Source organism: Lissotriton helveticus, chromosome 12 (genome assembly GCF_964261635.1).
Source record: "Lissotriton helveticus chromosome 12, aLisHel1.1, whole genome shotgun sequence".
In the NCBI taxonomy this organism is placed as follows: Eukaryota; Metazoa; Chordata; class Amphibia; order Caudata; family Salamandridae; genus Lissotriton; species Lissotriton helveticus.
In genome coordinates this window covers 768480146-768495740 of record NC_136073.1, presented here as the reverse complement: position 1 = coordinate 768495740, position 15595 = coordinate 768480146, and the positions used below count along the sequence as shown (strand labels likewise).

Below are 15595 nucleotides of genomic sequence, written 5' to 3'. Positions count from 1 at the left end.
GGGGTTAGCAGACCACCATGTCTGTGATTGCTTTTAAATAAAGCAATCTTGTTTTTGTTAAATGCAGCCTGTTTTACCGAATGGAAGACGAGATGCGTTTAAAAAAACATCTTATTAGTAACAGTGGTACAGTAGACCACAGCCTACTACTCATAAAAAAAATTTTTTAAACATTCGAAAGGGGAATGGGCCCCATGGGGATGTTTCCACTTGCATATGGATTAACACTTCCTTTGAGGTGGTGGTAAAATATGAATGATTTGCAACTGGATTTGGGTCACAAAACATCAATACATACCATAAGGAATCCCTATTTGGAAGGGACCCCCTTAGCACGCCCCTTTCAAATAGCAATTAGTAAGGATTTCGAAAACTAACGATTCTGAAAATATTTTTCAAATCGTTTTAAAAATAGTGTCAGCATTCGCAAATCCTCTGATTTACCGAATCGGAGGGTTTGCAAATGCTAAAAGAGTTAGTTCTTCAGGCCCAATGTTTGAATGTAGTTCACATACTGTCGCTGCGAAGCTGTGCACCGACGTGCCTGTTTTAAGTCAGCTGAATGCTATTTAAGAGATGTAGGTCTTTCAATATTTGTGTTAAGTAACGACGAAGGAGTGTGGTATTCACATTCATTCTGGAACATAGAATCTAGATTTGAGACAGCCGAATACATTGCAAGGAATGATAGGCAGTTGGATGCAGGCAGAGTGTGCAACCTGGACTGCCCTCGCTGCTCCTGTATGCATCTGGCTTGAATAAACCTTTTGATACCTAACTCTATTCATGACGTCTCTTTCAATGCCCTCGTGCAACTGATAACTCGTAGCAGACACCCATACTCGGTGGTGTATTGCTCTGATAAAGTTTCCCAAGCAGCAGACCTCGCGCCTGCCTCTGGCTACTCCTCTGAAATGGGCAGTACAGCATAGGAGTCTTTGTTTAATCAAATTCCAAAAACTTCAAAAGCACAGTTGAGAAACTACACATGGGGTAAGTAATGGCAAAAGTCACAAATCTAAATTCAATAACCTAGCACAGTGACCACATAAGGGATTGTATAATAAGGTTGGGTTAGCGACACAATCTGGGATCTAACACAAACATTTCTGAACGTTATGAAATTAACTTAGCTTTAAATTGAAGATATAGAACTCACATACATGCAGTTATTCATTATGATGGGCATGTGCAATATTGCCAACCCACTTGTCATTGCTGGCAACCATGATAATCTTCAGGTCATATGATTGGCTTTGGATCTCACCCACTAACACCTTTTGCTTCTCCTTACGCCATGTGACCCGCCTCTTGTTCCTTACACTCCGCTGAACACGTTACTCACCATTTCACTTTTGAGTGAAATTTAAATTCTCCCCCTCTATTCTCTGTAACGTCCAGAACTACCCAAGCCTCACTCTGCCACTTCTTGTGTTGCCAAATACTAAATCACGTACTTGATGGTTTGTCCTATCCCGGCTGCTTTTACATTCGAGTCCTTCTGCCCACATATCTACCTATGAACAATTACTACTCTAGGTAGAAGCTTTACCTAACCTATTATTAAGTATGTCTTCCACTGGAAGCCTCTATAGTGAATATTAATTTCTAAAGTTGGCTATTTACTGCAATGATGTAGGAACATAGGGAAATAAAAGTTACTTCCCACTGTTAGTCCATCATAAAGAATTTCAAGGTCACTCTGACAGGGATCTTTGAGAGACGTTCAGTGCAGGCTCTAACACAGCTTTGGGAAGAGGGTTTTTAAAAATTTTTTTTACATTTGGGACCATGAAGAGAGGCCATGTTTTGCATAGTTTCCCTATTACTGCTCTAGCCCGTAAAAAGTGAATAACTTGCTTTTTCCCACCTTGGGGTTCTGAGTAAACATTACAGACAACTTGAGCTACGCTCTCATCTATTTGTCATCACTCAGAATCCCTATGTGTAACTTCCTATCTATTCATTGGCACACATCTATGATTCTATATGTTATATATAGGTTGCATACCAATCCAGTATCATGACCAAGCCTTTCAAAACACTTATCAGCTTTGGCTCCATCAAAGGAATGAGAAACACAGCTTCTTTTCCACTTCTGTGGTATAAAAATGCTTAGCACTTAAGACTGCATCATTCAGTCCAAGTTTATTTCTCGGTTTAATATGCCAAATTTCAACGAGCATATTCTGAGGATTGGACGGGTTTAGTACCCATAGATAACATAAAATAATAGATGGATGACGGAGTAAGAAGGATGATATTACTTCAGGGTTCTAACTGACAAACAATTCATGCCTTGCTCTCGTTGTCTATTTGACTCACAACCACTCGTTGGAAAACATCCATCAACCTTTACCTATTTATAATTCTACAAATATCTTTATAGTTCCTTTTAAATCTGCACCTCTTTTCAACAGTTTTCGTAAGTGGGTTACTTCTAACAATCTCAGTAGTAGAGCCCAATCCCCTTCTTTCATCTATTCAATCAGGATTTCGTTTATGCCATTCTCTGGTGAAAGAGCTTCCTGTGTAACCGATCATCTGCAGAATACAAACATTAATCTCCTATAATAATTCACGGACACTAGAGGAATTAGATATCAAACAATTACATTTTACATCTCTTTTATGCACACAGCCACCCATGCATGCAACCATAACCACAGTTTAAACCTACCTTATTTTTATCCCCACTCTATCCTTCTCCGCTTCATCATTCTGAAAAGAAAAGATGTTCATTGGATGGATGGCGCCCAAAAAACACCAATGCTATTCTTGCCATTCATCAAAGATTTGTTTCTTCCTTTACTTCATTTCTTCAAGGGATCACTTGAAACTTTGAAAATACAATTTCATCTCATGAACATGTTCCACTTTCAACATAATTTACTCATGGCTTATGGTTCTGTACACATACTAAACAACCCCATTCTCAGCTATTATATCTTAGACTGATTTTATATCTCTTGTAAACAATGGGATTCTATCAATGTGAGTGGTGACTAATTTTATATGATAATGTGTATTCTCTAAACTGGTGAAAACACTACAATGTGAAAATTAGGCCTCTCTGCGGGTGGCAGAGTGAGGGCACTGTGTGTTTTTCAAATACCCCTCACACACTATGAATCCCATAGTGTAATTCTCCCATCATTGGGGTCTTCCCGTCCCTCTACGGGGCGGGGCGTGCTTCAACCTACGAGTGACGCGGGAGCACTTATATTTTTTGATAATAGGCTATGTGATGTGATGAGGATAGTGGTATGTGTTAGGGAGTGTAGGGACCTATTTAAGTGAATGGTGGTGTAAAAAACAGTTAAAAATTCCCAGGCTAGTTGAAAAAATTCATTTTAATGGCTTCGCAGGCTGGGAACATCATTAAAAAGGGGGTTAGCAAGTAGAATTACAAGTGTGGTCTACTTTGTCGACATGACACGTTTCATAGGCAGACCCCTCCTGCCTACTCATCAGGACCTCTGTTGATCCCTACAAAAAACTCAATTCTAAACTAAATGTTAAATGCCTATAGTCCTAAACCTTAACGGAAAAAATCAGCTGCTAGGTTTTGCCTCTGGGCTTGAGTTGGCCCTTAGTGAGGCATTATCATGAAAGAATTTTCAAGAAAAATGACCTAATATGGTCTCTGTGGAAAGACAAAAGGGAGAAAAAGGGTACATGGTTGCAGAATTACAATTTGTCAAGCACAATTCATACATGGCTCATTTATGCGTGAGTCACAATGTGGCTTAGTATCCCCAATTATTCTCAACATTAATTATGTATATGACCTGATGAACTGCTATTCGCCATCGTGGCCAAAGGGTATGAACCCTTGGAAAACTTCAACACAAAGCGTGATACACACTTCAGACACAAACACATATTCACAATCCAAAACAACCCATCTGGTGGTGGGTTTTTAAACAAGCAAGGGTGTGGGCCTTGCAGTTCCAGGACAAGTGTCTAATCAAGAAAAACGTCTCACTAGCGGCGTGACATCAAAACATCCACTCATGATACTAATCAGTGGGTCATTTATCACACATGCCGGTTGATGTATTATTCGTGAATAAAAACGGCAAATTATGGCTTAATGCCTCCTAGACATCAGCCTAATAAACTCCCAAAATGCGCCGTAGTCAAACATGCTGGTTGAAATAATGATCGTAAAGACGAGCAAAACCAAATGATGGCATGCTACAGTTGATACATACATTTGAAGCCTGTTGATATGACCTCATGAGCCTGCGTCTTAGGGTGATTAGTTGACTGGTTACTAAGGAGGAAAATTTAAACATAGTCACTCACGCTGTTTTTGGGCGGCAGAATCTCACTGTCAGAGACGCACCCCTCCGCTATCACAAGACCAAGTTTTTAAAGACCCATGGTCAGGGTCTCACTTACGTGACCGCATGCCTAATCTGGCTTTATTCCATACCCTTCAGCAGCTCCGTGGATGTGACCGGAGTACTGTCTCGGCTTGTGTTCTTATGCCGGAAAAAGCCTAGTCATGATTGCCTCTGGAGAAAGACTAGAGAGCTGACCCAAAATGGCGGCCCCCATCAGGACACTGCTGGTCTATAGTCTGTCATCTATTTTTTCTTCTCTCAATCGTGTTTTTTTGGAAAATTTACACAGTACTTTCTAAATGCATCTCATTCATGCCGCAACATCTTAAATTAATTTAGAAGCGATTTTTGTTTTTATTTCATTATTAAGTAGTCTGCCAGGGGGCTCACTGAATGTGATAGGCGGGCTCGAACTTTGTTAAATGTGAAAGGTGTTTTATTGAATGCATGAACCATATTCCCATGGTGGTCAGAGTCTATGCACTGTCTTTGAGCAATGGGTAGCTATTCATGGGTCCTTCCGCAAGATATGTTGCACTATGTTCGTCAATATTATGCTGAGTCTCACATTAGCCCATATTCCAATTGTTTTTTTTCTATCTGCTGAAACTATAATACGGATAGCCTAATAGTTTAGGATCTCAAGGTATCATCGTTCACGTGTCATCATGATTACTGTTGCTGTGGCATTCCATACGGTGGGTATCTGGCGCAATCATTCATGTGGTGGATGGCCGTGCCAAACGTGAGAGTTGGCCCCATGGGATATCATCATTAAGGCCGCAGTTGTTAGAACAAAGGTGGGTGTTCCGCTTGGACACTTTCTCCAAGAGCATATGTTCCCTGGATACCTGCTCTATCACTGTCCATGAGATATCATCAGGCCTGTGTCCCTTTTCAAAAAAAGTGAGCGGTCAGCTTAGTACTAGCTCTTTGGCATCTGATTGTGCTCTTGTGTTCCCCTATCCTGGTCTTGATTGCCCTGCTCGTCAAATGTGCTCCCCATGCTGGTCCCATGTTTTTGTAAGTACAGAGTCCCGTCATATTCGAAGAAATTCTCCTTCAAGGCGAGGGGGCGATGGTGCAACGAACGCACTAGTACATACCTCAGGGATACTAAGGATGTACTGAATTTGCTGGAAGACCTCCCTTTTGATCCAAATTGCCAACTAATGATCAGTTGTGATGTGGAGAGTCTCTACACGAGTCTCCCCCACAATGAGACGCTCAGTATCATTGAAGACGTCCTATTTGATGACGACTGGGAATACCAGACACCAAGGAACATCGTGATGGAGTGCTGCTCCCTCGCCTTGAAGGAGAATTTCTTTGAATATGACGGGACTCTGTACTTACAAAAACATGGGACCAGCATGGGGAGCACATTTGCTCCCAGCATAGCTGGTCTTTACGTACACAATTTGGAAACCAGGAGGATCCTACACCCCAACAACCCATTCAGACAAAGGATAAAAGTCTGGAAGAGATACATCGACGATATTCTGATCATTTGGGATGGGGATGAGGATACATCAAAACAATTCCTAACATGGTTGAACTTCCAAGACGATTTTCTCAAGTTCACCAGCACGGTCTCCAGAACCAGTCTGGTGTTCCTTGACCTGAACATCTTCCCAAGAGATGGAAGGCTAATGACGACAACACATTTCAAAAGTACAGCCAGGAACTGCCTCCTCTTGTACCAGAGTTTCCACCCCAAACATCTCCGAGATAACCTACCCTACGGACAATTCCTCCGTCTAAGACGGAATTGCACGGAAATTGAGAGTTTCAAGGTCCAATCAAAGGATCTGAAGAAGAAACTAGCAGTCTGCCAATATCCAGAAAGGATAATAGATCAGGCATGTAAGAGGGCACGGAATAATTGCAGGGAGAGCCTCCTGGAAGAAAAGACACCCAAAGAAGAGGAACAGAGACCCATATGCATTACCACATTCAATACCTGTTCAGATAGGGTTTCGAAAGTCATCAAAAAACATTGGAGTATTCTAAACAGTGGGGGACTCCAGTTACCTAAACCTATGTTCTCCCACAGGAGGGGGAGGAGCATACGGGACATCCTTGTACACACTAGACCAAAGACCAACAACAATAACCAAGGACGGAACACTAACTTTGTGAAAGGCCACCATCCATGTGGTCAATGTAAAGTATGTTGCCTGACAAAGAAGACCAACAACCTGGTTTTTAGAAATGGATCTACCTGGGAACAGCGAAACTTCACAACGTGCAACAGTTGCAACGTAGTGTACCTCATCACGTGCCCCTGCCGCCTCGAATATGTGGGAATGACGAGCAGGGCAATCAAGACCAGGATAGGGGAACACAAGAGCACAATCAGATGCCAAAGAGCTAGTACTAAGCTGACCGCTCACTTTTTGGACAAGGGACACAGGCCTGATGATATCTCATGGACAGTGATAGAGCAGGTATCCAGGGAACATATGCTCTTGGAGAAAGTGTCCAAGCGGAACACCCACCTTTGTTCTAACAACTGCGGCCTTAATGATGATATCCCATGGGGCCAACTCTGACGTTTGGCACGGCCATCCACCACATCAATGATTGCGCCAGATACCCACCGTATGGAATGCCACAGCAACAGTAATCATGATGACACGTGAACGATGATACCTTGAGATCCTAAACTATTAGGCTATCCGTATTATAGTTTCAGCAGATAGAAAAAAACCAATTGGAATATGGGCTAATGTGAGACTCAGCATAATATTGACGAACATAGTGCAACATATCTTGCGGAAGGACCCATGAATAGCTACCCATTGCTCAAAGACAGTGCATAGACTCTGACCACCCTGGGAATATGGTTCATGCATTCAATAAAACACCTTTCACATTTAACAAAGTTCGAGCCCGCCTATCACATTCAGTGAGCCCCCTGGCAGACTAATTAATAATGAAATAAAAACAAAAATCGCTTCTAAATTAATTTAAGATGTTGCGGCATGAATGAGATGCATTTAGAAAGTACTGTGTAAATTTTCCAAAAAACACGATCGAGAGAAGAAAAAATAGATGACAGACTATAGACCAGCAGTGTCCTGATGGGGGCCGCCATTTTGGGTCAGCTCTCTAGTCTTTCTCCAGAGGCAATCATGACTAGGCTTTTTTCCGGCATAAGAACACAAGCCGAGACAGTACTCCGGTCACATCCACGGAGCTGCTGAAGGGTATGGAATAAAGCCAGATTAGGCATGCGGTCACGTAAGTGAGACCCTGACCATGGGTCTTTAAAAACTTGGTCTTGTGATAGCGGAGGGGTGCGTCTCTGACAGTGAGACTCTGCCGCCCAAAAACAGCGTGAGTGACTATGTTTAAATTTTCCTCCTTAGTAACCAGTCAACTAATCACCCTAAGACGCAGGCTCATGAGGTCATATCAACAGGCTTCAAATGTATGTATCAACTGTAGCATGCTTGCACATTTGGAGGCATTTGCCATCATTTGGTTTTGCTCGTCTTTACGATCATTATTTCAACCAGCATGTTTGACTACGGCGCATTTTGGGAGTTTATTAGGCTGATGTCTAGGAGGCATTAAGCCATAATTAGCCGTTTTTATTCACGAATAATACATCAACCGGCATGTGTGATAAATGACCCACTGATTAGTATCATGAGTGGATGTTTTGATGTCACGCCGCTAGTGAGACGTTTTTCTTGATTAGACACTTGTCCTGGAACTGCAAGGCCCACACCCTTGCTTGTTTAAAAACCCACCACCAGATGGGTCGTTTTGGATTGTGAATATGTGTTTGTGTCTGAAGTGTGTATCACGCTTTGTGTTGAAGTTTTCCAAGGGTTCATACCCTTTGGCCACGATGGCGAATAGCAGTTTATCAGGTCATATACATAATTAATGTTGAGAATACTTGGGGATACTAAGCCACATTGTGACTCACGCATAAATGAGCCATGTATGAATTGTGCTTGACAAATTGTAATTCTACAACCATGTACCCTTTTTCTCTCTTTTGTCTTTCCACAGAGACCATATTAGGTCATTTTTCTTGAAAATTCTTTCATGATAATGCCTCACTAAGGGCCAACTCAAGCCCAGAGGCAAAACCTAGCAGCTGATTTTTGCTGTTAAGGTTTAGGACTATAGGCATTTAACATTTAGTTTAGAATTGAGTTTTTTGTAGGGATCAACAGAGGTCCTGATGAGTAGGCAGGAGGGGTCTGCCTAGGAAACATGTCATGTCGACAAAGTAGACCACACTTGAAATTCTACTTACTAACCCCCTTTTTAATGTTCCCAGCCTGCGAAGCCATTAAAATAAATTTTTTCGACTAGCCTGGGAATTTTTAACTTTTTTTACACCACCATTCACTTAAATAGGTCCCTACACTCCCTAACACATACCACTATCCTCATCACATCACATAGCCTATTATCAAAAAATATAAGTGCTCCCGCGTCACTCGTAGGTTGAAGCACGCCCCGCCCCGTAGAGGGACGGGAAGACCCCAATGATGGGAGAATGACACTATGGGATTCATAGTGTGTGAGGGGTATTTTAAAAACACACAGTGCCCTCACTCGCCACCCGCAGAGAGGCCTAATTTTCACATTGTAGTGTTTTCACCAGTTTAGAGAATACACATTATCATATAAAATTAGTCACCACTCACATTGATAGAATCCCATTGTTTACAAGTCTAGTTCAGGAGGGTGATTCTATCATTTCCTCTTCACTTCCCCAATTGATTTTTTGATTTTATATCTCACCAAATTCAACTGTAAGAAATGTATGTTGTTTCCTCCAATAATGAAAAAACAACACCATTTCTTCTGTCTAGAATTACACTTCTTGCCTCTTACTTTAACCTTTATATCCCATCCTACACTTTATCATTCACTCCACACATTACTCTATTTCTTAAGCATAAGCGTAATTTTGGCTCATTAACGTATCAACCTCTGTTATTACTTAAATCTTTGAAAAATCATTAAATTTCTGTCCTGCTGAGAATACTCACACATATACTTTCGTCTGTATCCACTAAATCCCTAATCTGCATCTTGGGCAGTATATTTTACTTCATCTGATACTTAACTCAGCAGTCCAGTTCCTGATACCTCCATTCCATTTGTGCCTTTAATTAGTTCGACTCACCTGCCTTCGACACATTGTTTTTTTCCTAGTATGTCTATTTTTGCTTCCACTTTCCTGATCCAGCACGGTTTTCAACATTATCTCTGGTTCACTCTTGCATGTAGTCACTGAGCTCTGAAAGTGTTTTAACTTCATACGCCCGTTCTTCAACTGCTCTCATGTGTTTTATTCTCCCCTCAAACCCTACCCACTAGCTCAGGTAATTCCTTCTTCTCCCTCAAATCACAATTTTTAGCTGAGGTGTTTCATGGGGTTAGGATGTGTTAAACTGCTTTTAATGGGCTTTGCTCAAAAGTGGTACCATGAGTAAAAATCTAAATAAAAAATAAATTTTACTACGCAGACGTGAACATTGACTTTCTTTACTGTATTGCTCCATACACATGTCAAACATTTACGACACCAACAGTTGCTTGGCGATGCATTTTAGGTCAAGACTCAATGCTCCACAAAAAATAAAACCAGAAGAGAGACTCTGTTGATCTTTCCATGAATGCTGGTGGCAATAGGGAGCGGAGATAAAAGTAAATTATAATTCTATGTGTCATGCGCAGTGTTTTCAAGCTTCCAAACAACAAACTTCCCTTTGTTGGAACAAACAATAAGTTCAGCATGTGCCTCATATATTCTACTTAAGTAGCAGCTTGTCATGTTGCTATTTTCAACCAGAAAATTATTTTTTAATTTCCTCTCTAACTAAAATAGGGGTAAGTCCACACACACACAGTTTAGTACAATTTACTAAGGTACAGCCAATTTAGAACCATTTAAGAAACTCCTATTGATCACTTCCAGAAAACTGGTACATTTGTGGAATGTTCCATTTAACTGCTACTCTTACGCGGAGAAAATGTGGAGCACCAAGCCCTTTGAGATTAGTCCTTTTTTGTCCTGGGTGATGAAAATATACACCAATATCTTGTCTTGGCTTAGCTTTTAGCTCTCATTCACATTATTCCAAAGCGTGTTTGGTCTGAGCGGCTCTGATATGTTAAAGAGAATAGGTGTGATTTCCAAGGATTATTCTTACAAGTGAAAAAGTGGACTCTCTGGACAAAAAGTCCCAGATCAGGTTTGCAAAATTAGGACCTGAAGTAATTTCTGTGTGGAGAATGTTCCAAAAATGGCAGAAAATATGCAAGATTCTCCCGTTGTAGATGAAATCAAACAGGAAGGAAATCACTTTCTCCTGTGGAGTGTCATGTTACTGTGCTATGCAAATGTTGTGAACATCCACATAGACAGAAATCTATTTGAATTCAGAAATATTTTCAATGACCTTACACACTTAATGCAGTTCTAAATTTATACCTCAAAGTAGTAATAAGTGCATGTGGGCATGTGCTATTAAAGTACTACTTTTCAGGAGTAAAGTGCAAGGTATTATTTATTATTCACAAGTTAAAATAAACTGGACTGGAAAATAAGAATGAAAACTGGCTCAAATGCACTTATTTATTAACCCTACACCTTCTGATTGTCCACTAGTCAGTCACCAAATAATCATATGGTAGCCATTTCTCTAACCCTGCATCAGCATTTCAGGGATAGCAAATAAAATACATAAAAATGTGTGTCATGTGTAGATGAAATTATACCTACTGGGCATGTTGATATTTTATGTCAATAGGCCAAATAATAATGTTAATTAAATATAATGTAGGAGGCCTATAATTCAGGTTGTAAAAAAGCTCTATCAATGCACCGCCCCTCTTGAGAATATTCCTTCCTGGTCATAACAAACTGAGTTGGATTAAAGATGACTGGATAGTAAGATAGGGGGAGGTGTGGCGCCACGGCCAGGGTGACTGACTCCAGAATCACGGTTCGATCCCCGGGGCCGGTGGCAGATTAGCCCAGCACCATGTGACTCTGGGCAATAGCTTGCTTAATCTTCCCGACGGCCCCCAGCACCTAGAGACCCTAACGGGTGATGGTTCGCACTTTACAAATGTAGATCATTATTATTAACCGCAATGGTGCGGCGCATTTTTCCGCTGTGCGCTAAGGAAGGTAGAATCCCACGGTTCATGACGAGCTCAGCTCGTCATGAGCGTACAAGAGGTGTACTTCATGACGAGCTGAGCTCGTCATGATCGTCGAAGGGGTTAAGATACGTTTTGACATTTGTACAGGCCTTTATACAAGTATGGCATCACACCTCGATCTTTGTCTAAGAACTCTTTCGTAGGTTCTAGATATGCAAAAATGTGAATATGAAGGTTGTTAATCAGTGTTCAGGTTGAGTAATGCCAGAAGAGTGCTTGTTGAATGCTTAGCTTAAACAAGTTTTTCTGGTTTGGCGTGGAAGTAAAATTAGCTTGATGAAGCGAAGGATTATGTTGTAGTGTTTTATGTTTAATGGTAGGTGTGACTGGAGTTTTGTCTTGTAAACTTAGAGGAGGTAGGTACCAAAATGACCCGGGCTGTAGACAATCTACCTGTTAACTGTTTGCTTACCCATGTAAAAAAATAAAATAAAACAAATCCTGTTATAAAAATCATGGGTCCATCAAGGTTTAAATTACAAACATTTCAAATTAAATATTGCAAAACTGGCTTCTTCATCTTTTGCACTTAGCTGGAGTAATTTAGTTGAGCCGGTCTCATGAAATGTTAGCCACATTATGAAAAATGTCCAGAATGTAGTATTCTAGTATTGAGTAGATATGGGGCAGCGCCACATTGCCCCTTGTGCTAGCTTCTCTTTCATTAACAAAGAAACCAAACCTATACAAATGATGCAATAACAAATACAAAACTACTTTCTTCAAGAACATGTTCAAAATAAATTTCACAATCAGTGTTTGGTTTCCACAGTTTCTGTGCTGCAGATATCCGCCAAGTACTCTTCAGTGCAGCAGGTGAATGAATTGAGAATTCAAAGGTTGCTTGCAGAGAGTCATATCTACAGGCGTTGGCGGGAAAAAACTCAGATGGCTGAGCGCATCATGAAATATGGCTTTCAGTTCTTCCTGGTTCCGTGTTTTTCTTGCAGTTTTTGTTGAATGTTGTCCTTCATGCCATCCCAGGGAAGCAGAGACCATTGTAAACTCAGGACGTACCACGTAATTATTAATTTCAAGTCCTTCAAATAAGTGACCACTGAAGAAAGAACAGCGGCGTTCTCCAAAAAGTTGAAATGACGTCACCATCAACTGGGTAGGACTCGCAGGCAAAAATAAATAAGGGGGCTGTCTTTGGGCAGGATTAGGAAGAGCAGACACAACTGTGGAGAAAAAACAAAAAGCTTTTATATGACATCTGAACTACCATTACAAGCTATGTTGATACACGTTCAATTATAAAACTGAGATATGTTAATACATATGCCACTTATAAGATGACTTTGGTTTAGGGTGACATTCATTATTCTTTTACCCCATTTCCCTTCAAATTAAGTTGCACTTGTATGAGATTGGAGATATTTTAAAGTCAAGGCATGAACTATTACTATCTTCTCAGTTTAACGGTTCATTTTTAAAATGGCGTGGTTTAACCTTAACCCTGTGCTTCTTCACCAATCTAAGGTTTTAGCAGTAAATGAATATGACAGTGTAAACCACTTGTAGCTGCTCTATCCAGCTAGGTCATATCTCCATCTCTGGCACTCTCATTAGACAAAGACATCCACCATGACCCGGGGATAATAAAATGCCACTCTGTTGCACGCGTACGTTTCTGAATGTGTATATGTCAAGCATCAGTACATTTATGCTGAAGAGCAGTTTTTTTGTTTTTGCCTTTTAATGGGGAAAATTACGTTGTTCTACAACACATCAAATTCAGAAGAATTCTCGCCTCTCTTTTCCACCCTGAAACTGATTTACTCCCCATCTGTAACAGGAGAAAAGATGCAACTGTTTTCACAGTGTCCATCGTGTGCGCACACAACCTACCCAATAGGGATCTTAACTCGTTCTTAAAATTATGTAATAACTGTCTCAATTTCAGGGGCACTTGCTGTATTTTGAAAGTGCTGAAGCTGGAAATTCCTGCCTTGAAGTTGGCTGAGGGAGTGGAGAGAGGAAGCTTGACACCCTGCAGGGGAGTGTGCAGTAGGAATAAGTAGGAGAGAGACTGTGGGTTCGGGAGGTCAGAAAATTAAAAAAAACAGAAAGGGTACTAATGAAATATTCCATTATTTGCATGGTTTGCAGTCAAAGCTTAACCCCCCTAAATCTTGGGGGATTCTCATTCTCAAGAAAACCTTGGACAAATGCTTGAAAAATAAGTTTGTATCAAACAGCCAAGTAGCTATTAGTATTACTAACAGTTTACAAAATCTGGGATTGCAATTTCATTTGGTCTCCCAATTTTCAAACTTACACATCCTTCCTGACTTCTTCATTCCACTTGCTTTCAATATTCAATCCTGCCCTTCCCAGATTGATTTTCTGTAGGTTATGTCTGGCAATGTACTTGAAAGAGTCAGTACGGAAAAAATGTATTGAAATGTCACTATTCCAACCCTAGACTGCAGAACTAGACATCTTACAGGTTTCATGCAGCAGTTTGTATCATTAAATTTACAGATAACTATCAGGATCAGATATAAGGCAGACACCAATGTTATGTTCTCAGGCCACAGTAGTGATGATTTAATAAACAACTTTAATGAGCCAGATAATGAAATTAAACCATAAATCACATGCTATGAAATTTAGAACTTTTTAATAAAAAACTGGCTATAAATTGCCAGACTGATTTGAGCACAACAGCATTGTAATGTTTTTGTAGATAGGGAGGGCATTATGCAAAGTGCTGTAGAGTTGGCAAAACCAGCTAGAAAGTGTGTGAGATCTCCTCTGAATTGAATGAGTTGTGCTTCAGGTGAAGGAAACTGTGTGTGGCAATAATGTGGTGAAGTGTGAGAATCCAATGGATGTAGTTTACTTGAATAGTGGAAATATGTTATGATGGATTCAGGGGCATGTCTTATCATAGTTTCTGACGGAGATTTTGAAGAAATGTTTAAAGGAAAATTAATCTTGAAAGATCCGGATGTTCAACCTTATAGCTATGATAAAAAAAACTATAGATCTCATAGGATACTTATTTGTCAAGCCTGAGTTTAGGTGGTGATTAAAGAGAAGGTAGGTAACACCATGGTAAGTTGGACGCATCTGAAGATACTTGGAATATCCCTTTATCCCCATGCCACACCACAGGTTCGAGTGAATTTGCAAAGTGAAATGATTAAGGAATTTCCAAAGGTATTTCTAAAGGACATTGGATAATTGATGGGATATGCTCATTACATACAACTCAGTTGCCTTCTGTGAGTTATATAAGGAGAAGCTCAGAGGAAATCCTCCTCAGTACGAGAGATGCTGTTAGGAGAGAGTTGGCTACATTGTGTGTGGATAACATTATCGATAGCTACAGAAAGGTTGGCATCTGTTATGGTAGCATGTAAGGCTGGGGGTAATATCGGATTTGTTAAACAAACAAGGAGAAAGGAATGGAATGATAAACGCAATGCTGTGAAGGATGTTTAAGTGAGAGTGGATAATAAGGTAGTAGTAAGGTCGCCAAAAGCGCAGAAAGAGCCATTCGAATAAGGTACACCTTCTAAGGTGATCAATTTGTTCAACGGGGCTGAACAGCTTGAAGATGGCTGCATCTGGAACCTCAGTCGTGGTTCTGCATTCAAGAGTTGATTGTTCCAAGACATGTTCCATGCTTTTTACTCTCTAGAGGTTTGTTTTTCTTTTATTGGGTTTCTGCTATTTATTAACAGCATTATATGTTTCCCTTTTCTTAGGGGCTTTTCTTTTGGCATGTTATGCCGGGTTGTCTTTCGTGTTATTTATGCCCATTCTGTTGTTATCCTTATATTCCCTGTTTCTTCATCCCTGTGTGTCTTTGTGTTTTGGGAAGGGTGTGTGTGTGGTATCCTGGACTAGTGTTTCTAGTCTTTGTGTTCTCTATCACCTTAGGTTCATTATGGAATATGTTTCTGTGATCTGGTTTGAGATTCTCTGTGGGGAGTTATGTTCCACAGGCTTCTGAGAGGGCTGATGGATGTAGCCTCTTTTATTGAATAAAGCCTATCTGTGACTACTGCACCACCAGTGCG

At 40.5% G+C, this 15595-nt stretch overlaps 1 protein-coding gene across 1 annotated transcript in view; it reads right to left on the bottom strand.

Annotated features, from left to right (window-relative positions):
* Nucleotides 1-9859: 9859 nt before the first annotated feature.
* IGSF8 (immunoglobulin superfamily member 8) overlaps nt 9860-15595 on the bottom strand; it is a 185631-nt gene continuing 179895 nt past the window's right edge. The window contains exon 7 of the mRNA XM_078671220.1: nt 9860-12742. The gene's annotated coding sequence lies outside the window, so the exon portion shown is untranslated. The remainder of the gene's footprint in view (nt 12743-15595) is intronic.